This window comes from Loxodonta africana, chromosome 18 (genome assembly GCF_030014295.1).
Source record: "Loxodonta africana isolate mLoxAfr1 chromosome 18, mLoxAfr1.hap2, whole genome shotgun sequence".
Lineage (NCBI taxonomy): Eukaryota > Metazoa > Chordata > Mammalia > Proboscidea > Elephantidae > Loxodonta > Loxodonta africana.
Genome location: NC_087359.1, coordinates 41,044,941 through 41,071,780, shown reverse-complemented (window position 1 = coordinate 41,071,780; position 26,840 = coordinate 41,044,941). Strand labels below are relative to the sequence as shown.

Below are 26,840 nucleotides of genomic sequence, written 5' to 3'. Positions count from 1 at the left end.
GTTTCAATTATAGGGCGAGAACTACTGTTTAGACAGATGTCATCTGTGGTATGATGCTTGACGAGAGAGGTATAATTGATTTGACCCATTTTAGCTCTGTTACACTCGAGGGTGGTTATCAGCTAGGGGCCAGGGCCCCTTATATGCTAAATACCCTGCAACTAGGTTACAATAACTGCTGTCAGGAAGGCCTTGGAATTACAGAAATATGATCTCATTACCAACTTGGTCTTTTTTTTTTTTTTTTAATCAAAATCATTTTTAAACCTTGCACTGTTTTTAATGGGTCAAGGCCACATATTAGGTCTACAACCTTAATGAGTTCAGTGGCCATATTTTAATGTGTTCAAAATGCATTGACTGAGAACTTAACCTAGGCACGGTCCTAGTTACCTGGGATACAGAGGTTTAAAAAAAGGAAGGAAAAAAAAAAAAAAACAGAGCTCCTCTCAAGAGGAGCTCAAAGAGTGGTATATTCAGATAATTAAAGTATAATATCATGTTGCAATGGTGATACATGAAGGCTCTGACAAGCTCAAAGAAGGTAGTGACAAATTTTACTTGAAAGAGTCAGAAAAAGCTTCACAGAGGAGGTCCCCTTTGAACTGGACTATGACCAGAGGCCATGGAGAACAATTTTAAGAGCATCGGCTTTGGAGTCAAACCAAAACCAAAACCAAACCCATTCATTGCCATAGAGTCGATTCCGACTCGTAGTGACCTTATAGAACTGTCCCATAGGGTTCCCAAGGAGTGGCTGGTAGATTTGAACCACTGACCTCTTGGTTAGCAGTCATAGATCTTAACCACTGTACCACCAGGGCTCCTCTGGAGTCAAGGGGCCTGACTTTGTAACTTCTGCTTTGCTATATGCTATGTGAGCTTGGGAAGGTGACTTTGTTTCTCCAAGTCTTTATTCAATACCTCTCAAGATTGTTTGAAAATTAAGTGGGATTCCAGATGTATGGATCCAGAAATACTCAACAATTGACAGATAACAAAGATCTATCAGGAAAGCGGGCACGGCATTTCAGGCTCAGGGACAGCATGAGCCTAGGCACTGAGGCACATCAGGGGACTGTGTGTTGGGGAAGCTGCACATCAATTTCATCTATCTAGCATATCACCTCTGATCTATTAGTAATGGCTGCAGAGATGACCTGGTTGAGCAGGAACCTGAGCCCACCTCTTGAATCTGTAGGAAAAAATGCTGGGATTGATTAGAGATGTCTGCCAAAGGCGCTGTAATGGGAGAGTCCTAGACGTTCCATATCCTGAACTAGAGTGCACCAAGGAATATGGTAAAAAAAACAGGGCAAAAACTCACAAATTGAGAGTAACTGGGGCACTGCTGGGTTTTGGGGTTTTTTTTTTTAAACATTTTATTGTTATTTAGGTGAAAGTTTACAGAACAAATTAGTTTCCCATTCAACAGTTTATACACAGTGTGTTTCACGACATTGGTTGCAAACCCCTTCCTCCCTGGGTTCCCCGTGTCCATTCGCCCAGCTTTCCTGTCCCCACCGACCTTGTGAACTTTGTTTTTGGGCAAATACTTCTCTTTAGGTCTGTATGATTGATTGTTCTGAGGTGTACATTCCTCACTGATGTTAACGTTCCTTTTATAGGCCTATCTATTGTATGGGACTGATGGTTTTAATTAGAGAAAATTCAAAATTAGGTAGATTCTTTCTTTTAAAAATACAAGTTGTTTTAAATTTTTAATTATTAAATAATCTATTTTAATAATTATTTTTATTTGTTGAATTACTTGTTTTTTTTTTTTTTTTTTTTTGCTGCGATTTGTTTTTCTCTCCCACTAGACTGTTGTGTTCCAGTGTCTATCAGAACACTGCTTCAGAGTAGAAATATTTGTTCAGTAAGTTAATGAAAAAATACAGTGTTCTCAGGTTAAAATCTTTTACCTTGTAGAATTCCTTAGAGTTCTTTGTATCTTCAGTATGTAATAAGGTTCTTTGTATCTTATATATGAACTACAATTTTGGAGTAAATGGGTCCTTCCAAAATCCTCAAGAGAAACATAGCAATTTAATCTCTTAGTGTATTCATTTCCTGGACCTCCCCCAGACTGAAGGTATCAGACTCTCCAAAGGACCCTGGAAATATGCATTTTAAGAGTTCCCAAGACAGTCTAGTCATTAGGTTTGTGAAGCACCCTCTCAATGGTACATTTATTAAGAAATATTCTCAGTGAAGAAAGCATTTAAACAGAAGACAGAATTCACTGGGGAGCATTTTCAAAATATTTATGTTTGGCTCTTCCCCAAACATTCAGAATTAGAATATCCAGGAGTAGGGTTCAGGTATGAGGATTTGTAAAAATTCCCCAAGAGATTTTGGTTAGTGACCATTATATCAATTTCAGCTCAAGCTCTGCCTGAATTATTCCAGTTTCTAAACAGTGAGGACTTAAAAAAAAAAAAAAAAAAGTTGCCACCAAGTTGATTCTGACTCATGATTACCTCACGCTATGTCAGAGTAGGACTGTGCTCCACAGGGTTTTTAATAGTAGATCACCAGGCTTTTCTTCCAAGGCACCTCTGGGTGAACTCAAACCTCCAACCTTTTGGTTAGCATCTGAGCATGTTAACCTTTTGCAGCACTCAGGGACTCCAATGAGGACTTAATTAGAACTTAATCAGTGTATTACAAAGGGCAACCAGAGGCAATTGCAAATGGAAGTGGCAAAGTTGGGGTGCTAAGAGCGATGGCACTTGGAGAGCAGCTACCCAAGCAGAGAGATAACACACGCTTCCACTGCTCCAAGACAGAGTTGAGCGTTACCTCAGTGTGAGTACCCATAGAAAAACCCATTGCCGTTGAGTCGATTCCAACTCATAGTCATCCTCTAAGACAGAGTAGAACTTCCCCATAGGGTTTCCAAGGAGCGGCTGGTGGATTCTAACTGCCAATCTTTGACTTAACAGCCAAGCTCTTAACCACTGCATCCTTATCCTACATAGACCACATCAGTTGTATTACATTTCTTTATGAGCCCATCAATATGAGTGATCTGCAGACAAACCGGTGTGGGATTAGGTGCAAGTAACCAGAATGTTAAAGGCACCAAAACAATGTCATGTGAAAAGCAGTTGAATAGACAGTTGGCCTTTGAAATATTTAAAGGGTTCTCGAGAGTCACTATGTGTCAGAATCCACTGGACAGCACACAACCATAGTGAACAAAAGAGGCGTTGGTGGCTCAGTGGTAGAATTTTCGCCTTCCATAAGGGAGACCTGGGTTTGATCCAGGCCAATGCACTCAAGTGCAGCAACCACCCGTCTGTCAGGGAAGGCTTGCATGTTTCCATGATGCTGGACAGGTTTCAGTGGAGCTTTCAGACCAAAATGAACTAGGAAGAAAAGCCTGGCAATCTACTTCAGAAAATCAGGCAATGAAAACCCTATGGATCACATTGGTCCCATCCCATCGTGCATGGAATCTCATGAGTCAGAGGTCAACTCGACAGCTAGCAAGTGAGCAAGAAAAGCTTGGCATCATCTTTGCGGCCTGCAGGAAGAAACCTAGAACCAATGGGTGGAAGTTACAGAAAGTCAGAATTCAGCTAAATATCCATGGATGGAAAGATTGAGATGGAACTGGTGAGTTCCCATCACTGGCATTAAGCATAGAACTGAATTTGGGGACTTAATAAAAATGACTCACATCCTCATGACCGAGTGGATGATTAGCTTTAGTGGACCTTCTCATGTTGAAATTCCACACAGTCCATGATTTCCTTACAGAAAAGTTCCCCGCATTGGGTTCTACCGAGGGTTAACCTCAGTTACAATAAATATCTCTGCCCCTGTAGGTTAACTATTTTGTGCTACCTTCAAAGCCACCTTTGTTCTCTGTTTTTGGTTATCCTTGGAGAGGACCCAAGTAACCACTTCTAGCAACACAGCCTGTGTTTCTTTTGTTGACAGTGAATAATCACGTTCCCATCTGCCCCATCTGTCATTGCTGATTATGATAAGTCAATTAATGCCAGGCATTCGCCTTGGCACCGTGAGGCAGTTGTTATCCGAAGAGCAGTAGATGAATTGCAGTCTTGTCTAGTGGGGTTATTGTAATTGATGGTAATCATTTGCTTTGTTTTATAAAGCTACGTGGATGTACGACACAGTCAGCAACTACGATTTTATAAAAATTATTCATGTCCTACATGAAGAACTCCTGGACGCCTTGTTGGGGGTTGGTGATAAATGAGCATATTCGGGGATTCAAATGTCTCCATTTTTTTAAAAAGAGAAAATTAACCGTCTTTAATAAGTAAGACCCTTAGCTTGCTAATCATGTCTAAGTGGCTAGATTAACGTCCAGTATAAAGTAGGTTACTCATTAAAAGAAGCAAACGCATTAACGGGGCAAAAGATAATATTTGAAAAGAATGCATGCCTGTGGATTAGGTTGCAGAAGTGAGGCCGAGGAGCATCTGGGAGCTGCCAGTGGTTAACGCACTCAGCTGCTGAGCAAAAGGATGGGGACTGAGCCCACCCAGAGGTGCCTCAGAAGAAAGGCCAGTGATCTAATGTCAAAAATCAGCCATCGAAAATCCTGTGGAGCACAGTTCTACTCTGCCACACACAGGGCTGCCCTGAGTTGGGGATGACACGACAGCAACTGGTTTGTTTTTGTTTTTAGTGAGGCTAGAAAAAAAGAATCTTTCTTATTTGGGGGAGGTCGGCCAAATTCATATAAAAACCTTCCTTAAGTTATTTTTTTCACAGGGGCAAAGGGACATGTTGAGAACTGCAACAGCCCCTTCACCGGTATCTGTGTCCAGAATCTGTGTTTATTTAGTGTCCACTCTTCGCACGGCTGCTCTGCTTCTGCTGCATGCTGGGCTCTGCTCCCGCCCCCAGGGAACATATTTATAATAAAATATTAAACCAGTTGCTGCCAAGTCCGTTCCAACTCATGGCGATCCATATCTCAATGGCTGATTTTTCGGAAATAGGTCACCAGGCCTTTCTTCCAAGACGCCTCTGAGTGGACTCCAGCCTCCAACCTTTCAGTTAGCAGCAAAGCATGTTAACTGTTTGCACCACCCAGGGACTCCCCAGACAATGTAATGCAGACTCTATGTGAGGATTTTTCTGGAGGGGGTTATAAACTAGCTCTCTCAGGTTGCTGTGAAGGAGACAACAGACGAACAGCTAGCTAGCTGCGTGGCCTGACTCCTTCGTTGCTCCCTTTGAAAACTGAAAAAATACAAACCCCACTGCCATCAAGTCAATTCGAGCTCATAGCAACCTCTTAGGGTTTCCAGGGCCGTAAATCTCTACAGAAGCAGACCGCCACATCCCTTGGAGCAGATGGTGGTTTCGAACCACCGACCTTTCAGTTAACAGTGGATCACTTCAACCACTGCACTACCAGGGCTCCATCTGAAGGCAGGGTAGAAACACATCAGTTTCTCAAGGTCCCAGCCTCTGGGAGTCTCCGATCCTGCTTGAAACAAGTTTGAGGGAAGAAAAAATCCACAGCTGTTGCTATGGTGATGTAGATAAGATTTGTTTAATTAAAAGGGGGGAATAAAAGTCATATGTGAAATATGAGGATTTTCTTTTTCATGGCTCTGAGTCAGAATAGAGAAAACAATTATCTCAGAGCCAACAACTGAGACTAAAAAAAAACCACAAAAGGCAAGCCATGTCCTCTTAAAGGAATCAATTATTTGCATCCTTGGGAGACTGGTTTCACTAAAGCAACACGAATTGTAGGAATAAGCAACTACCACCCAAATGTCCTGCAGCGTGCTAGGGTATGAAAAGTGCTGAGAAGCACAGAACGGAGAACCGGCCAGTCAGGCACCGCGTGGCTCCGGGCGAAGTGCTCCAGCGATCTAATTAGCACTTTGCCACCGGGCTGCGACCTCCTAGTAGAAGTGATCCATTGGCACAATCAGAGATTGGGGGGAACAAGAACTGGAATGTTTAAGGATAACAGGTACATAGGTATGGAAGAACATTTGTGCTATGGTAAAGCTGCTCCCTGTACCTGGAATGCCAGCTCCATCTCTCTTTCCCCATCACCCCCATATCCGCCACAGCCTCCCTCCCTTACAGCCCTCTTCCCTCCTCCCACCCAGTTGAGTACTGTCTCCTCTCCACTTTAAGAAAATCATGTATATTCTTCTATCACAGAAATCAGCCAACCATAGCCAGTGGGCCAAATCTAGCTCAGGAGCTAAGAATGGTTTACATTTTAATGGGTTATTTAACAAAAAAAAAAAAAATGAAGAAAGATACGCAGCAGAGATGGATATGGCCCATAAAGGGTAAAATGTTTACTAACTGGTCTTACTATGGAAAAAGTTTGCTGACCTTTGATCTATTATATTACCTATCACTGGATTTTGTAACTTTTTATTCTCATTTCTATTGGGTCTTTAGTTCTTCGTTGATAGGAATTTTATTTTGATCATTGCTGTATCTCCAGAACCGCATACATTGTTTGGCATACGAAGGGTAGGCAATAAATGTTTGCTGAATAAAGTAGTAAATGATCTTGGTAAACTCCTGAAGGATGGGGATCTTGCACTATTCATCTTTGAGCAGTAGCACTGGGCCTGACATACAGTAAGTGCTTAATTGATGTTGGTGGAATGAGTCATTCTATCACTGAATCAACGAGTCAAACAACTATTGGTGTTCCAGGAATGCAAAGCTAATGGGCTTTGTTTCCTGGAACTCTAAGGTGAGTTGCATTCATTGACTGTTCAGGAAATATATAGCCCCATTTAAATTGAAGATGGAGTGTTTCAATAAAGGCTGCCCAAACCATCAGATTCCACTAGAAACTAGAAAAAAGGAAGAGCAGTTTAGCTCACCTTTAAGGATTCGAAAATCTAGTAGAAGAGCCTGTCTTCCCAAACAGACTGTTAATTCCCGGCAGTCAGAGTCGGTTGTATTTTTTACTATCTCCCCATACACATAATGCGCATTGGTTAGATATTGTTAAACAAAGAGATTGAATGAGTCAATGAAGATAATTTCTAAGATGGTAGCTTTCAGAGTGCCTAAATTATGCCCAGTATAACATGAATTAAATTCTGTAGTCATAATGGCAAATCTAATAAAGTTAATGCCAATATTAGCAGAGGTTCTAGGGATTTTATGTTAAATTATTCACAAAAAAAAAAAAAAAAAGGTAAGTATGTTCTTCAGGACACCCAGGTGGAATAATTGAACAATTATTAGCCGATCTACTAGAAAAACTCATTTAGATTCTTCATCTCAGCCCTGGAAGTACTCCCTGGATAAGACCAGAGAGTTTGTGTTTGCCAGTGCTAGAAGCCAAAGTTCTGGATACTGGGAGCCAGTCCCACCCAGAGTGAGCAAACTGGCCTTCAAGAGGCAAAGCAAACAAAGGTCAGGAGCCCAGATGGTGGTAGGGCAGATTATGAGGACATTAGCGGGCTAATGATGAACCTGGTCCAAGGATAGGAACTGTTTTCCCTTTGGACATTTTCATAATTGCTTGCAGGAAAGGACATCCCAGTCAAGTCAGCAGCTTCCTGAATTGCTGGTTTTAGATGAATACAGTGGGGTAGCCTAAGAGAGAAGACATTGTGTTTAAAGACAACCTGCTGAGGTCAACTCGTCATCCTGTTGGCTCTATCCTAACCTGCTTCATGACTCTGACCTGGTCTCACCAGGGTGGCATATGACAGCTGCCATTCCTCTCCACTTGACTCTGATAATCTCCCCCCAGAGTTGTGGCTAACGCAGGGAGGGAGGTGTTATATGACAAAGACAATATTAAAGACAGGCATTAAGTGTGACTTGATGAAGGTTCAGCCTAAGGCCCAACTGTCTCCATGGAGACCATCACTGTTAAGCTTTACAAGTGTTGTTGAATGGGGACTTCAATTATTTAATAACCGATGACACTCCTGTTACAAGAATGGATACTGCTCATAACATTTCCGTGAACTAGCTGTGCTTTCTTGTCCATTTCCAAAGCCACTGGAATAAAAGCAATTGGAAAAGAAGGTGCAAAGTGAGAATTACCTATTCTTTAATACTCTGGTTACTCTCAACAGTTCATTACAGTCTATAGAGGTTCTATGAAAGATCACACCTCCCACTTCAAGATATAGCCTACAAGGAAGTAAACCTGCTATTGGAAGAACTAGTCTACTGAAAACCTCCACCTAAAGTGTCAGAGTTGGAGGCACTATTGAGGTCATCTATTCCAACCTACCTACCAAAAAAAAAAAAAAAAAAACCCACAAAGCAAAAATCAGATGCCAGAAAGGGCAAGAGACTACTCAACATCACCAAGATTCAGTGACAGAATGAGGACAAGAACCCAAGTTTCCTGACTCTTAGTTTGGGATTTTAAATTTTTCACATAAAATTTAAAGCTATATCAAATCCCAGCATTCGGAAGGCCCTTTTAGGTCACTGGTTTAGTCCCCCAGTAGAGTGAGGAATATTGAATATACCATGGACTGCCAGAAGAAAGAACAAATCAGTCTTGGAAGAAGTACAGCCAGAATGCTCCTTAGAAGCAAGAATGGCAAGACTTTAGCTTGCTTACTTTGGACACATCAGGAAAGACCAATCACCAGAAAAGGACATCATGTTTGGTAAAGTGGAAGGTCAGCGAAAACAAGGGAAACCTTCCATGAGATGGATTGGCACAATAGCTGGAACAATGGGCTCAAATGTACCAACGATTGTGAGGATGGTGCAGAACTGGGTATTGTTTCCTTCTGTTATACATGAGGTCTCCATGAGTTGGACCCAACTCGAGGGCAACTAGCAACAACAGAGTGAGTGTAGCTCTAGAATCAGAGTGCCTGCATTAGTGAACAGTGCCCCTCACATGAGTGTTTATAGGGCCGGTCTCAAAAAGGCAAAGAGACACTGGCAGATTATTTTACAGACTTGAGCAAAAATGAGTGCCCATTAGGAAATGGATGTAGAGGTCACCAAGTCACCCTACACACCAATACCACCTATATGAGAGCCTTAAGATTGCCTGATTAAGAGAAATGAAGAAATTAATGATTGGAAGCCTAAAGTGGAAATCGTAACGCCTTCAGGATCCTTCGTTTGGTCTCAGTATCAAAAGGCAATCATACTAGTGCATTCAAAACCTAGACGTAGCAATGCATTTGTGAGGTTTTAATCCCCCCACCCACACTCCGTAATTGCCCTCCAAAATAGCTCACTAATATTAAATATAAGTCATCTTGATAATAATATTGCAAAATTAAGTCATTAGATGTCTAGCAGCTCCATGGATGTGCTGCTATACAATTCACAATAAAGCCATTTAAAACCCCCAGATTCATTTGCTCTGACATATCGATAAACTTTTGCTGAAACAAAGCTAATCATCTCAATGGTGCCGACTTAATTGCTCGCCAGTTGACGGATAATAAACAGACCTGAGGATTAAAATATGAACTAATTACTGTACTCAATTCCATTTACTTGATTTCATGTTCCATTAATTTTTTGCATCGTTTCTGGTGGAAGCCTTAGATTTATGGTCGCCCCAAATGAATTATGCCACTTAGTTGCCTGTGGCACACTCGTGTTCAGAATTGGTTGGAAAGGGCAGAATTCTGGGCAGTAAATATTTAGCTGAAGCAGCCTAAGATCTGGTAAGTGAAGGTAATTATCCATTCCCAAATACCAGCCAGAGCCAGCCTCTATAAATCTAGCCCCATCTAAGCAGTAAATGGGCAACAGTAGGATGGCTGTCATGATTATTCATTGGATTGGATTGGGTTGTTAGGGGCAGTCTCCAAGAGAAGTGGTTGTCTTGGCCTGGAACGGGGCTTCCAGGGAGCAGAGAAGCACATTATGGGGGAAGGACATTGGCCTAAGGGTCAGACACTCAGGCTACTGGACAGAAACCAGCATTTTGACTCACAAGATCTGAGTTCAAAACCCCGATCTGTCACTTATTAGCTGTGTGATCTTGTTAAAGGCAGAATTTGGCAAGTCACTTAGCCTGAGCTTTTCTAAGTTGTGAGATGAAGCTTATAATGCCAGTCTTGTATGTGTTGTGGCAACTTCGTGTGTGTCAGAGTAGAACTGTGCTCCCTAGGATTTTCAATGGTTGGTTTTTCAGAAGCGAGTTCATTGGACCTTTCTTCAGAGGTGCCTCTGGGTGAACTCAAACCACCAACCTTTCAGTTAGCAGTGAGCTTGTTAACTGTTGGTGGGAATCGACTCGATAGCAACTGGTTTGGGTTTTTGGGTTTTTTGGTATATTATAGGGTAATTGTGCATTGCTAAGGAAACACTTCTATGGTAGAGCTCTTTAAGCTGCAGAGTGCTGTACAAGTTCCTTATCAGCCAGCCTATACCTTAGAACTCTTGAAGTGGCAATGAACTGATATGACTACTACCATTAACTTTCATTTACTGTGCACATGCTATGAGCCAGGCGTTGTGCTAAGTGCCTTATCACACCCAATCCTCACAATAAGCTAGCTCTCATTAGTCCTATTTTACACATGAGGAAAGAAGGGTGGAGAAGTTAAAGAACCTGCCTTCAGTTGCATGGTTGGTATGGAAATCCAGGTCTCTAACTACAGTTACGCAGTGCATGACCTTAGACAAGTCACCTCCCCTGTCTTGCTGAGCCTATAAGTACCTGATAGAGATACTCTGTCACTTACCATCTCAGGTTCCCTGAAATGCCCCTCTCAGTACCACACCCGCCTTGAGGATAGTCTGCACTTTTTCTGGCTGTAAAGTGAGACAAGAACCTATTTCTCTAAGTGGCACAATAGCAATGTGAAATATGATACTGAGTCATTGTGTCTGCCCTCTCAGGTGGACAGCAACCAGAAGCTACATAGAGATGCACCATTACACTTTTCCTCTCAACTCTTTAAAATACAATAAGTAAGGCATTCTAGATCTGCAAGTTTGTATGTGTATAAGCACATCTATTTCCCTCTACAAAACAGGAGAAACTGTACTCCTTACTTAGTCACAGAGGTAGCTTGGGTCAATACATTTTCTTGCTTTAGATCTATTTGCTAAGCTAGAAATTTCTAGATTCAGCCTTGAAAATGAATCCTGCAGGAGCTGTTTGGCAAAATGAGCTTAGCCAGGAGGCTTTAAATCACACCCCCAGCCAGGAAAAGGAGGAAGATCCGGAGATCACCAGATATCTGCATCAGGGCTCTGCACCAGTTTTTCAAAGCGAATAATTGTGACTGCCTTTTTTTTTTTTTTTCGGGAGAGACTAATTGTGTGCGGACCCCAGTGGCCGCCCTAGAGCAGCTGCTGTTTTGGTAAGGTCCTCTATGGGGGTCAAGCAGTTCCTGCCTGTTGCACCTGCCTCTTGAGGGCTGATATGTTCCCCTGACCCAGGTAAGGAGCTGTAACATTGCGTGAGAACAGGTTAATTGTAGAAGTTAAGACTGCTGGAGTTATTCATTCCTGTGTTTTAATCAGGGCTTCAAACTGGTTCTTCCCGGTTCAGTCATGGCCGAGGAAACAAAACTGGAACAGACACAAATTTTTAAAATTTGGGCGAACCAAACAATAATCAGAACATAAAAAATTGCTGGATGAAGCCCTGCTAGAAACCTGATCTCCCACTTAGAAAACGAGGACAGCGTAAGCATTGCATAGCAACCAAATCTCTTACCCATGCAATTTTGAGCAGAGTCAGAAACAGTAGTGCCCTGCTCAAAGATGGTAGCCGACCATACTCCTTTGAATGTGTGTCGCTCTCTGCAGTCCTGCCAATAATCCAGTCTCACGCGTGAGGCTCCTGAAAGGGCTCACTGTACCTCTTCCGAATCTCCCATTCCAAGGCTTTGACCCGTAATTTTTCCCGTTCCAGTTATCACTCTGGATCACCCAAATTGTAAAAATTCAGGTCTGTTCCAGTTGTGCTTAGTCAGCCGTGACCAAACTGGTTTGAAGCACTGGTTTTAGTCCTGGCTCTATCACTTACCAGCTGTGGCTATGGGCAAGTTAATCAAACTCCTTATGCTTTCAGTTTCTTCATTAATAAGATGGGACTAACATGAGTCGGAATGGACTCGACGGCAGTGGGTTAGGGTTTTTTGGTTTTGGAATAGTGGTGCCGGAGTCCCTGGGTGATGCAGTTAACACACCTGGCTGCTAACCAAAAGTTTGGAGGTTTGAGTCACCCGGAGGTACCTCAGAATAAAGGCCTAGTGATCTACTTCCAAAAAATCAGCCACTAAAAACTCTGTGGAGCTCAGTTCTACTCTTATATACATGGGGTCACCATGAGTCGGAATTGACTAGATGGCAACCGATTTATAGCACTGCCCATGGAGCTCTGGTGGCACAGTGGTTAAGATCTCCGCTGCTAACCAAAAAGGTCAGCAGTTCAAATCCACCAGCCATTCCTTGGAAACCCTATGGGGCAGTTCTACGCTGTCCTATAGGGTGGCTATGAGTCAGAATCGACTCGACAGCATTGGGTTCCTGCTATAGGATTGTTTCCCCTTAGCTTTATTAAGACATAGTTACATACAATAAAATTAAGCAATTTTAAGTGTACAATTTGATGCATTCTCACAAATAGTCATGTAGTCAACACCACAACCATGATCCACAACATTTCCATCACCCCAAAAATTTGTCTTCCTCTACAGTCCATCCCTTTCAACCCTGACCTCTGGCGTCCACTGCTCTGCTATCACTATTGCCTTTTCTAGAATTTCAATCAATGGAATCAAATAGTATGTAGCCTTTTTTCAATTATCTTATAGTAAATTTTTTTTTTCTGACATACAGTTCCATGAATTTTGGTACATGTACTGTTATGCATAATTATAATAATCAGGATAGAGAGCAGTTCCATCTTATAGGGTTGCTTTGAGGATTAAGAGAAGTGATACATGTAAATTGCTCAGACCAGTGCCTGGCATGCAGTGAGCACTCAAAAAATGTAGCTTTTATTAGTGACAGCATGTTTCTTTGGTCTCCATTTTCCCAGGTCAGCATTTCTATCATCAGCATGTCTATCCTCCTTCTGCATCTAACAAGAATCCAAAATGGCATCTGTAAAAATAGTGTGGGGGCGGAGCCTGACCTTCTCTAACTTTACAAGGGGAAAGGAGAATCACAATCAATAGCCTAAAGCTGATTCCTGTGAGGCGGAGGTCAGACTTGCCTTCTCTCTCCACCATCTTTACCAATTCTGACACCAACTGTCCCTCCCACAGCACTCTCTACTCTGCTGAGTTCAATAATTCATTGCAATGGCCACAGAGAACTCACAGACAATACTCACAATTATAGGGTTTATTAGGGAAGTAACAGGTTACAATTCAGGTTCAGGAACACTCAGGATACAGTTCTTCCAACAGGACAGCCTCTTCCCAGCCGTGCTCACAGGCAGGCCTCTCTCTGGGCCTCAGCCTCTGCCCTGATCAGGCAAGTGTTACAAAGCTCTTTTAGCTCTGCCAATAAGTGCCCAGAGGCACCCCACTCTGCCAATAAGCCTCGGCCTGAAGACACTCAGCTTTCTAACTTCATGGGCCAGGAAGCCCACTGCGCTACCTCCCTCTAGTCTTTCCTGCTGGTCTCTGCTGTCATCATTTCTGTGCCACCGCTTCTTACCATCTTGTGTTATAGCTCTTTCTCTTTCTTTCTCTCTCTCGGTCTCCTGGTTCTAGGAGCTTCTCAGTGCAGGGATCCCGGGTCCAAAGGACATGCTCTGCTCTTGGCTCTACTTCCTTGGTGGTAGCAGGATCCTCTCCTTCCTTCCTTTGGGATGGTTCATTTCAAGCCCAGATGACAAAACTGACCAGTCCCCTTGATAGGCCATAATTACGCTATTTGCACAGTCACACCCAAGTGGTCGTTACAAGACCATGACGCAAAAGGCCACGCAAAAGCAATCCATTGCACTGCAGCAGCATACGGGAGGTGAAAGTCCTAAAAATTTTATCAGCCATTGTGAGCTGGTTCCAAACACCTTTACTCTAAGAAGTCAGGTCTGGCACCCTTTCTTGATTGCAACTTTCTCGTCAGTATCAAGGATCACTGGAACATGGCTTCCCAGAGGACAAGTACTAGTTGCCGTGGCGTCAACACCAACACGTGGTGGCCCCACGTGTGTCACAGTAGAACTGGGCTTCATAGGGTTTCCAATAACTGACTTTTCAGAAGTAGATCACCAGGCCTTTCTTTTGAGGTACCTCTAGGTGAATTCAAATCCCCAACTTTTCAGTTTGCTGCTAAGCCATTAACTGTACCACGTAAGGACTCCCTGCCTGGAAAAAAAGGGTTTTTTTTCTTTGCAAAAGGAACCATCCACTTACCAGAGTGTTTGTTCTCAGGACTCTGGCTTTTCCTAATAGCCACATAGGCCCTGTACAGGTCAGCCAAGTCCCTGTTAACCCCAGCTGAGAACTGGGAAAACTTAAGAGCTTAAGCACATGCAAAAAAGTGCCCTTCCCAACCAGGCCCCTTGGGAGGAGCCCTTTCCTGTTGTCATGGATTGAATTGTGTCCCCCAAAAATGTCTGACAATTGGCTAGGTCATGATTCCCAGTATTTTATGATTGTCTACCATTTTGCCATCTGGCGTGATTTCCCTATGTGTTGTAAATGCTATCACTATGATGTAATAAGATGGATTAGCGGTAGTTATATTGATGAGGTCTCCAAGATTAGATAGTGTCTTAAGCCAATGTCTTTTGAGATATAAAAGAGAGAAGCAAGCAGAGAGACATGGGGACATCATACCACCATGAAAGCAGTGCCGGGAGCAGAGCGCATCCTTTGGACCAGAGGTTCCTGGGCTGAGATGCTCCCAGACCAAGGGAAGCCTGGTGATAAGGACCTTCCTCCAGAGCCAACAAAGAGAGAAAGCCTTTCACTGGAGCCGGCACCCCAGATTCGGACTTCTGGCTTACTAGACTGTGAGAGAATAAATTTCTCTTTGTTAAAGCCATCCACCTTAGGTATTTCTGTTATAGCAGCACTAGATGACTAAGACACCTGTCCACAGAAGGTGGCTTATTCTTACAAAGCGTTCAGCAAGTAAAGCATCCCTCCTTTCCCAGTGAGTCTGAGGCAAAGCCTCAAGCTGTTTCAATGGGGTGATCGCACTTCCTAGATTGCCTGGGAAAGCCAGGTTGACACCAGCTGACCCTGGTGTAATTGTAATAGTACCTTCTTTCAATCTCAAAAGTGCCCCAATTTGCACAATAAATCATATGGTCACTGTGTGTTGGTAATCTTAGAGCTGCCACTTAACCTCTCTGTACCTCCTTTCTCTCATCCAGAAAATGAAAGGATTAGAGGAGTTCCATCAGAGCCCTTCCAGCACCAAAAGGCCTTGGACAGTAAAAGCCTTCTTGCATAATTTTATCATCATATCTAAACATTGATTGAGGGTCACCATGCTACCTGGAGAGTCCAAATCATTGATCTGTAATAAAACCTTTATGGTATATTGGAGAGGTTGCCCCAAAGGCTAAGTATACATTTTAGAAATAGCCACCATCCTAGCTCTTTTAAGATAAATTCTTGGGAAATTCAGTCTGTTGATGGGACAGGTCAGATTGCTCTGTTCACTTGGGTGGTGGCCTTTTCTTGTTATGATGCTTCAAATATTGAACTGACCACTGCCGCCATCGCCACAGCCACCACCACGCTGCTACCACACATACTTGCACACGTTCCAACGTGCTCAGTCCTTCAGCTACCTCCCAAGTAAAATGCCCCTGTGGCTAATCAGTTATTTTACCGGAAACTCTGGGTTCTCCTTGAACCATCCTGCTTTGTATATTTTAATTACAATTGAAGTGATTTCTCTCCACTGAGCACCCCTAGGAAGAAACCCCAGGTATTATCACCATCATCCACTTAGGCTTTGTCTCAAGTCTGGTCTTTAAAGAGCCTGAACAGCTAGAAGATCCTGTCACCTTAAGCTCCTCTGTAAATCCCTATCGGTGTCAGCATTTAGCCGCCTTTGCTGTCAAACAAAAAGGAGAATCTTTCAGCTCCAAGAAGCAGTTGCAGGCTTTGCGTTTACAACCTCCGGGGCACCCAAGCACTCAACCCCACCAAGCTCTAACGCTGCTTCTACAGTACTCATTTAGCTTGATTTACATTATTTTAATTTTCTTGGGGGTTTCTTTGCTAGCTGGAGGGTGATTTTTTTCCCCCTTAATTAAACAACAAGTTGATTCCAAAGCACACAGAACAAAACAAGCCCCTTTCATACCCTGTCTCACTTGTCTCTCGCTCCTGCTGTTCACTCTTTGCTGAGTGCTTTTCAGCTTTTCACCACACCTGGCTTCTCAAACTGGAAATGAGATGGAATGACTGCGAGGCGAGGCACAGCTTTCAATGCAACCAACCAGCTCTTGGCTTCAATTTATTTAATTTCTTGGAGCATATGGCAATTTGGAGGAGGACCAGGTAGTGTTAGCTCTATGTCTTAGATAGAAAAGTTGTATCCATTCAGTGCAACTCGACAAATATTCATGGGACTGAGTGAGGCTCAAGAACTGTGCTAACTAACCTAACCACCAGCCGCCATCAAGTTGATTCCAACTCATGGCGACCCCACGTGTGTCAGAGTAGAACTGTGCTCCATAGGGTTTTCAACCCACTGATTTTTTTGGCAGTAGATCACCAGACCTTTCTCTCAAGGTACCTCTGGGTGGACTCGAACCTCCAACCTTTTGGATAGAAGCCAAGCATGTTAACCATTTGTACCACCCAGAGACTCCGCTCTAGGGCAGCACAAATGAACATACTCAGCATTGTCCTCAGGGAGCTCACATTTCCGAGGGCATCTTGGATGAGGTGCTTTGGGGCTTAAGTAACAAGCTCATTCAAGCCTCTTGGATATAGCATAGGACTTGGGGGCGACTGGACTAGGGAAGAGACTGAAAACACAATCTGAAACAAGGTCATGAACCCGAAAACTGCTCCTCCTCCATTCCTCATCTCTGTGTGTCCGCTTTATTCCCATTCTCTCTGCTGTTGTTATTATCTGTCAGCAAGTTGCCCCCTGACTCCCGGTGACTTCATGCACAACAGGATTGGACCATTGTGATCCATAGAATTTTCATTGGCTGATTTTTGGGAAGTAGATTTCCAGGCCTTTCTTCCTTGTCTGTCTTAGACTGGACGCTCCTGTTGAAACCTGTTCAGCATCATAGCAACATGCAAGCCTCCACTGACAGACCAGTGATGGCTGCATGTGAGGTGCATTGTCTGGGAATCAAACTCAGGTCTCCCACATGGAAGGCAAGAATTCTACCACTGGACAAACACTGCCTCTCATTCTCTCCACAAGCTGTCTTTTTCTGATTCTCTGTACACATGGAGAGCTGAAATGGCCCCCTGCCAATCCCAAGGTTATATCCCCTCTGATTGAGACTGTCCTGGACTGACTAGCTGGCTGGCTTTTCAGCCCAACTCCAAATTCTCCGAAGAAGCGTTTCAATTTTCACAGCTTACATCCAATGTCTTCTGTGACCCAGTCAGCTATGGGTGAGGGGTGGAGCCACGCAGAATGAACAAATCTTGGGAGATCTGCCCCTATGGAGATCTCCCTTTGGAGGAGAGAGTCAGCAGTTACCTGGAGAAGGCAGGCATCGTAAGCTGCGTGGACACCCCAAAAGATGTCTGTCATGGTGGGAAGATAGACAAATAGTCCTCTTCTGTTCAGCCTGACAAAGCCCACAGACTAAAGTGCTATTGATGCATCTGACTCAAAACAGTATTGAACAAGGCTTTCCGACTTAAGCAAGATTTTGAAAGAGAAGTATGCACACGGCTGCAACTGGATGAGAGCATCCCAGACAAAAGGACCATCACATATTAATAGAATAACTGTATTCGATCCATAATGTTCACTCAAAGAATCTGGCATCTTGCAACTGAGTGTCACAACAATCTTACTCATCACAGAGACATCAGTGGTGCATCAAACCTTGTCACTCATCTCCTGGCTGCCAACCCCTGTCTCCCTCTCTCTCTCTCTCTCTCCCCCCCCTCCTTCCTTTCTGCCTCCGCATAAACCTCAGGGTGGGCTCCAAGGAGTTGCCTTGAGGTTAGTATCAAGCAAACACAGATTACAGTGCCAGCTCTGCCTCTTACTATGTGCCCTTTAGCACATTAAACTCTTTCCAAATGAGAAAATGATAATAATAATATCAGCCTCATTTGAATAAAATGACATAATGCAAGATACAGAACCTTAGCACTGGGTCTGGCACAGAACAGTGTCAGGAATGTCTGTCTCCAGCCCCTTCCCTCTCCATCTGTTCTCTCTTCCAGTAGTAGACTGGTGAGATATTTTGAAAAAAAAAAAATCCAAACTTTTGGAAGGACACATGGTCTAATATTGGGACAGAATAGTTAAAATAAAGATCTTCTCCACAAAAAAAAAAAAAAAAGGAGCACTTCTACTATCATCCATGGGCCTTCAGAAAAGTCTGACCTCTTATCTCATTACCGGTTTCCAAAATTCTGAGCAAAACAAAAAGAATTGCGTACATTGTTCCCAACTGTACACTGATGAGGCTCTATTTGCGCTTCCTTAGTGTTCAGCCTTTTGGAGGAGAGAGTCAGCCCTCCCAACTCCTTGCCCACCTCAGTCAGGGACCATCTTATCTGGACTCATGATTCATCTATGATGATCGTGTCTAGTGTCTATTCCTTCCAAGGCACCGAATGACCCAAGGACTTATCCTATCCCTGTGTAGACTTAGCTTTTTAAGAGTCCCAGATGTGGACACACTCCAAAGACTTTCTGAATGTCTAAGTCCAGGATATCCACTGGGATGGTTATCCCATCATTAATGTTCTGAAAAATGCCAACAGGCTAGAAACACACAGCTTTCTTGGGCAGAGGCTGACCTTCATCAACATTGCAGGTTATGTGATTTCATTTTGGTGCTCACTTTAATTAAAAGTTTAGTTACAGCGGACCTTCAATATTGGAGAGCTTTTTTTTTTTTTTTTTCCCTACTGGCATTTGTTGGATTTCTTTTTCAAAGGCGAAAAAAGTGTTTGCTTGACTTAAGAGCAGGGATCAGGGTAAAATTTACAAAACCTTCTACTTCCTTGGCTATACTATGACTTGCTTCACTGCAAATACACGTTAATCCCTTAACCTCACTTAATCCCTGTTGATCTTTGTGGCCACATTTACAAAACATTTCTTCTGGGAAATAACAGCCAACAATTTCAGAGGTTCCAATTTGGGGGAATATGTTCCCACATTGTAGGGTTTGACAATGTCTGATTCGTGTGTCTAATACTTCCCTCATGCAGGAAACAGAATGACTAATCCAAAATAATGAATAATACAAACACTCTTTATAATGAATAATATTTATTCCTCATAGACACATATTTGAGTTTCTACTGTGTGAATTATTTTGCCAGTCTCTAAGTTCAAATATGGAGCTCTCCACCCAAAAAACCAAAACCAAACCCGTTGCCGTCTAGTCAATTCTGACTCATGTGGACCATGGTCTCAGGGAAAATCTAGCTCAATTGGCATAAAAGAGTTCATAAAGAATATGTTCTACATTCTACTTTGGTGATTAGTGCCTGGGGTCTTAAAAGCCTGTGAGCTGCCATCTGGGATATTCCACTGGTCTCACCTCTTCGGGAACAAGGAAGAATGAAGAAAACTAAAGACATAAGGGAAAGATCAGTCCAAAGGACTAATGGACCACATCTACCACAGCCTCCATCAGACTGAGTCCAGTACACTGACTACTCTGACAGGAATCACAAAGACAGCTGGAGAAAAATGTAGAACAAAATTCTAACTCAAAAAGAAAGACCAGACTTGCTGCTGACAGAGACTAGAGAAACCCTGAGAGTATACATCCTTTCAGCTCAGTAATAAGGCCACTCCTGAGGTTTACCCTTCAGCCAAAGACTGAACAGTCCCATGGAACAAAACAAGACTAAAGGGGCACACCAGCCCTGGGGCAGGGACTGGAAGGTAGGAAGGAACAGGATAGCTGGTAATAGGGAACCCAAGGTTGAGAAGGGAAAGTGTTGACGTGTTGTGGTGTTGTTAAACAATGTCATACAACGATGTGTGTGCTGTTTGATGAGAAACTTGTTTGTTCTGTAAAACCTTCATCTAAAGTTCAACTGAAAAATAAAATATATATATATATGGTGCCCTGGTGACACAATGGTTAAGATCTTGGGTGCTAACCAAGAAGTCGACAGTTTGAATCCACCAGCCACTCCTTGGAAACCCTATAACCCATTGCTTTTCGAGTCGATTCCGACCCATAGCGACCCTATAGGATTCTGTCCCATAGGGTCACTATGAGTCAGAATTGACTTGAGAGCAACGGTTTTTTTTTGTTGTTGTTTTTTTGGTTAGGTTCAAATATGGAACCCTGATTTCACAGAGGTTAAGAGCTCAGCTGCTAACAAGAAGGTCAGTGGTTCAAACCCACCAGCCGCTCTGTGGGAGAAAGATGGGGCAGTCTGCTTCCGTAAAGATTACAGCCTTGGAAACCCCTATGGGGCAGTTGTACTGTGTCCTATAGGGTAACTATGAGTGGGAGTCAACTTGACAGCAATGAGTTTTTGGGTATAGGTTCAAATATGACTAATTTACTGTCCATGTCCTCAAAGAGTTTTCATTCTAATAAGGAGACATTTATAGTATGTTTTGCTGAGTGTTGTATAGGGTCGCTATGCGTCGGAATTGATTGGATGGCAATAGGTTTGGTTTTGGTTTTTTGGTGCTCGGAGAAAGCACTTCCTGCAATGAGAATGCAGAGGACAGCACGCAATAACTTTGTTTTTGTTGTTGTTGTTAGTTTCCTATGAGTAGCCTTCAACTCATGGTGACCCCATGTACAGCAGAACAAAACCTTGCCCAGTCCTGCATCAGCTTGATGGTCATTGGTATGCTCAAGTCCATTGTTGTGGCTACTATGTATTTTAAGTGACTTCCAACCTAGAGGGCGCATCTTCCAGCACTGTATCAGACAATATTCTGTCATGATCTACAGGATTTTCATTGCCTAATTTTCAGAAGTAAATCTCCAGTCCTTTCTTCCTAGTCTGTCTTAATTTGGAAGCTCCACTGAAACTTGTCCACCATAGGCCACCCTGCTAGTATTTGAAACATCAGTGGGGGCAAACTGCTATTTTTAATAGAAAGGTCAAAGATGACATTTGAGCAAAACCTTAAAGGAGGTGAGGGAGCTGGCCATAAAGATAGACGGGAGAAGAGAGTTTCCTCCAGGGGGAGCAATCAATGGGGCTAAAGGAATGGGGGGGAAGTAGGGACACATGAGGTCAGAGAGGTGGGGGGTGGGGGGGAGCGGATGCGGACCATGCAGGGTGTATAGGCCACTGTAAAGACTTTGACTTTCCCTCTGGGTAAGATGGGAGCTATTAGAGGGTTTTAAGCAGAGGAGTGACATGGTCTGATGATGCCAGGCTTGTTCCTGCTTTGGAAGCTGTTCCCTCTGCTTAGAATGCCCTTCCTCCTGGTCTTTTCGTGGCTTCCTCCTTCTTGTTATCCTAGCTCAATGAAGTCATCCGTGCACACCCAGCCACTCACAATCACATCACGCTATTTTAATTCTCTGCCCAGCATTTATTACTCATTGATAATTGTTCTTGTTTATTTATCCATTTACTTGCATATTTTCTACCTCCTTTCACTAAAAAGCAAGTTCTGCTAATTCTCCTCCCCTTGAGTGTGGGCAGACTAAGTGACTTGTGCATCAAAGAGTAGAGAATGGAAAGGGGAAAATAGTAACTAAACAGTGGAGAAACCTGGCAGGTACCACCTTAACCAGGTGAAAAGGTTAGATCACCAGTGAGGTCACATGGACATCAGGTATGTGCTGACCTGATGTGATGAGAAGGCCATTTTACCTTTGCGGTCTGCATCCCAAAGTCCATAAGCCCAGTCTAATCACGAGAAAACATCAGACAAACTCAAATCAAGGGACATTCTGCCTCTGATCAGTACTCTTCAAAATGTTAAGATCATGAAAAATAAGGAAAGACTAGGGTGCTATTAGGGTTAAGAGGTTGGCTTCTAACCAAAAGGTCGGTGGTTCAAATCCACCAGCTGCTCTTCAGAAACTCTATGGGGCAGCTCTCCTCTATCCTTTAGGGTCACTATGAGTTGGAATTCGCTGGACGACAGTGGATAGGGAGCTATCACAGCCTGAAGGAGACAGAAGAGATGACAAGTAAACAAATGTGGTTTGGATCCTCAAACAGATAAAGGACCCATAAAAAAAAAAAAAAACCTTGCTATCAAGTCAATTCTGACCCAAAACAACCCTATAGGACAGAGTAGAATTGTGCCATAGGCTTTCTAAGGAGCAGTTGGTGGATTCAAACTGCCAACCTTTTGGATAGCAGCCAAGCTCTTAACCACTGCATCACCATGGCTCCAGATAAAGGACAGTAGTGGAGAAATTGATAAAATCTGAATATAGTCTCTACCAATGTTGTACCATGGCATTGTACCAATGTTAATATCTTCATTTTGATAAAAAGTACCACAGTTAAGGAAAATGATAACATTATGGGAAGTTTAATGAAGGGTATATGGGAACTTTCCACACTATCTTTACAGCTCTTATGTAAATCTAAAATTATTTCAAAATGAAAAGTTTTAAAAAAGAGTAATCTAAGCAATATATAGGGACATTGTCTGTCTTCTTGTTCACTGCTGTGTCTCTAATATCTGAATGTTAATGTCGTTGTTGTCGTTAGTTGCCGTCGAGTCGATTCCAACTCTTTGTGACCTCATGTGTTATAGAGTAGACCTCCTCCATAGTTTTCTTGGCTATAATCTTAATGGAAGCAGATCACCAGGCCTACCTTCTGTGCTACCACTGGGTGGGTTCAAACCACCAACCTTTAGGTTAGCAGTTGTGCACAAACCAATAGGCACTCAATAAATATTCAGTAAATGGGATGGACATGCAATAAAATGACTAATGACATCTTAAAAAAATAAATCAGTTAAAGTGCTTTGCCAAATGCAAAGTACTTTGCAAGTAGCTCTTTACAAATATAAAAGAATATCATTATCTCATTTTGACAAAAAAAAAAATACATATATATGGGGAAAGACTGGCCACTTCCTGGCACATAGCTGCGATAAGTCACAGCTTAGCCTGAGCCACTGTATGTGACCAGGCCACTCCTGGGCATCGCTGCCATGCAGCCTCCTCTGTTCATAAAGATTTTCCCAATGCAAGGCTTTGAGACAAGGGAAACTTCACTTAAAAGTGAATAAAAACCATTAACTTGGTGACATCTTATTAATCTAGACTCATTAAAACTGTGTGGTATCCTCCTCCCACTCCACAGCTGATTATTACTCTGAAAACACTTGCCAAAGACAAAGATTAAGGTCTTTCTTTCTGTAGAATTAAAAGTGAAAGTAGGAGATTAAGTCTCACCTCCACTCCCCTCACCCCCGATGCCAGCTGCTCTTTGAAAGGTGTCCTTAGAAGGTTCTGGTAGGAGATTGTCCATTGCTGACGAGTCTGCGCTTCTGGAAGTGAGGGCTCTTCTCCCCTGAGATGAGGCAGGAGCTCCAGGGAGAAGAGTGAAGGGGCTTTGTGAATGGCTGAAGAGTGGGCAATCTTGAAATGAGACTGCAGTTGACACACACCATGCACCCATGATACCTGTCCATCCATCCATCTGTCCGTCCGTCCATCCTTTCATCCGCCCTTTCGTCTGTCCATCCACCCACCCGTCTATCTATCCATCTATTCAAGAAATAGGGAAACAGCTGATGCAGCAGACAGCACTACCTGAGAATCAGAAGACCTGGGTTCTGATCCTGCCTGTGTCTCCAAATGGTTTCATGAATGTGGGTAGTTCGTTTCCCTTTTCTGAACCTCGCATTGTCAAATGAAGGCAGTTCTCTGGAAAATCTCTTAAGTCTTTTTCTGGCACTAGCAGTCTCATTCTAGCACATTGTAAGTATTTCTAAGTACTCTGTGCTCTGCTTATCGTAATAGGGGATCAGACTGTGTACCTATATTCTGTGTTCCCTAAGGGCTAACAGTATAGTTAGGGGGGAAATAGCATGCACTGCAGAGCTAAGTAGGAACACAAGGCACTAGATGATGAAATGTAGACAGCTAATGCTACAGAAATACTTTAAAAGGAGGTCAGTGTTTCCTGGGGTAGTCTAGGTTGGCTTCTTGGAGCAAGTGGGGCTTGTGCTGGACCTTAAAGGAGGAACCAGATCTACAGAAACAGAGAACAAAAAAGCAACTTTCCAAACACTTCTCTGAAAACATCAGGTTCCTTCATACCCCCAGGCCTTGGCATAAGCAGTTCCTCTGCTTGGCACCCTCTACTCCCCGCCCTTCTTACTTGCTTATCAAGTTCTCCTTCTCCCTCATGATTCAGTTCAGGTGTCCAGCTCAGCTACAAAGACTCCTCGGATAACTCCTGCGCCCCTTGCCCCACCAGCATCCCCAGTTCCACTCCCAGACATTGTTAATGGCTCCTTGGGATGCCCACAAAATGTGCACCCTGTGTTCTTATTACACATCACATTTTTTACACCTAGACGTCTTCTCATCCCAAGACTGTGCAGAATCACTGTTTTACTTCTGTGTGTCCTACCGAAGGACACAAATGTCCAGCAGAGAGTTGGCACTCTATAAGAGAGAATTAAGGAATAAATTGATGAATAAATGAACAAATACATGAAAAATGATGGTCATCAAAACCTGCCTTCCACCCAAGCCTGAGGGACAGGCACTCAGGATGGATAGAGAGACAAGACAGAAAACCTGAGATGACAGAGATCCCACTTAATGAGCAAACACTCTGTTCTTGATGCTGGATAAGGGAACAGAAACCAACAACCATCCTCCACCTATTAGCCAGCAGGTGTGAGTGATGTGTGGAGACGCCATGGAGGACTACCCTACTCGCCTTCCCATGGAGAGGTTTACTAGCAAATTCCCTCTTTGTCTTTGCTGACACGATGGGCAGAAGTGTGTACCTTGACATTTTGTGAAACTAGAAAATGGAAGAGGTATGTTCTATTAAAGTTCAAGCAATTGGAACACAAAGAAACTGGGCTGACTTACTGGCCCTTTCTCATGTGGATTATTCCCAAAGCTGTTTTCAGAGGGGCTCTGGCACGCTCTTCAATATTTAGCCTATCCAGGTGGGAATAGAGAGGAACACACCTGCTGGTCGCAGCAGTGTGTGTCCTGTCCCACACAGGAGTCACAGAGAGCTCAGTCTGGAACAAGAGCTTTGGAATCTAGGAAACTGGAATCTAGTTCTAACCCTGCTGTGTACTAACAGTGTGGTCTCAGACAAGGTCTTTAAATCTCTGCCTGACCATTTGTAAAATGGGGACAGAATTCCTTCCTTGCTGATTTGTTATGAGGACTAGAGATGATGACTATAAAGCTTCCCCTGCCAGCACTGGCTCCTGATAGACACTCAACAACAGTAACTGTTATCATGATTATTAGCTATTATGATGCCCTTTATCTTCAAGTATTTATTGAGTTGCCAGTACACTCACACCAATGTGCTAGATGCTGGAGAGACCCAGAGATGTTTAAGAGGGAAATTTCATAGAGAAGATGGAATTTTCCCTGGGTCCTCAGGGGTAGGCAATGGTTTAATTTCGTGCTCAAGTCAGGAAGGGAACATTCTCTCTTACATTGCATTTTCAAATTGCAAACCTTCATTCTTTTAGAGTGCAAGTAATTGTTTTTCTGCTTTGCACAGACATCATAATAATATTTCAAGAAAACAAAATAAAAGAAAGGAAATATTTGCCTAAAATCCTCCACCCCTAACAAATAAAACTGATTTTGATTTCCCAAGTTCAGAGTGAGTGTGGTTTCATTAGGCAAAGACCGATGTGGGGAATGGTATTTTATTCAGAGGTGGGGGGCTTCTTTTACCTCATCCAAAAATGGGGCTACTAGCCCATCCTACACTTTTGTTGGAAACAACCGGTATTTACAGAGAAAACTCATTCTGTTTCTTCATGTTACTTAAAGCTGAATTTCTCAACTAGACCCTCCTAACCATGTATATGGGAAACAGTCTCCTTAAGTAGAAAATAAGCGGGAAGGACCAACACATCTCCCAACCAAGGGATGTTTTTTATTATGGCAACATTCGTTCATATTATGTCAATTACATAAAGCATGAGAGTATGTGTGCTTGACATTCTGCAAGAACGAAGTAAACCATTCTTACCTGAAGCTCCTTCTTTCATTTAGAGTGGCTGTTTACAAAATCTCTCACACTTTCGAATTCAATCCACCTAAACCTCATTGGTCTCCGGCCCCCTTGAAACTCCAAACTTCCAGGCCCCTCATAGTACTGATTGCTATTCACCCGGCTTGTCAGTCTGCTGCCACTGTTCCTGAGGCTCAAGCAGCCCTGCGGCACTGTTGGGAGCCTGCATTCAGGGCAGGGGATGTGGGGATGCCTGGGCCGCCGGCTTCTCTCCAAGGTGCCCAGGGCAATGCCATGCACCCCGTGGGTACCTAGTAAACATTGGCGGACTTGGTGCAGCGGTGCCCAGCTAATGAGTACCGGGCTTTTCATCTTTACTTGAAACTTGACGACAGATGGAGGAAGAGGGCAGGGGGGATAAGAGTCTCCCACTGAAGCCCAGATAGCATAGCACCAGCCTAGTTAGACATAAAGGATTCTGATTTCAGCAAAGATAAAAGTGTCAGCAAGGACCCGGTATGAATGGCAAGTAGGTTAGAAAAGATTTCAGTCTGATTCTGCTTTTCTTACTTCAGAGGAAAGATGAACTGACTGAGTTTCAAAAGACTTCCACAG

The 26,840-nt window shown here is 43.2% G+C and overlaps 1 protein-coding gene across 2 annotated transcripts in view; it reads left to right on the top strand.

Annotated features, from left to right (window-relative positions):
• Nucleotides 1–26,840, top strand: part of CA10 (carbonic anhydrase 10) — a 538,374-nt gene that overhangs the window by 433,323 nt on the left and 78,211 nt on the right. The gene's annotated exons all lie outside the window — the stretch shown is intronic.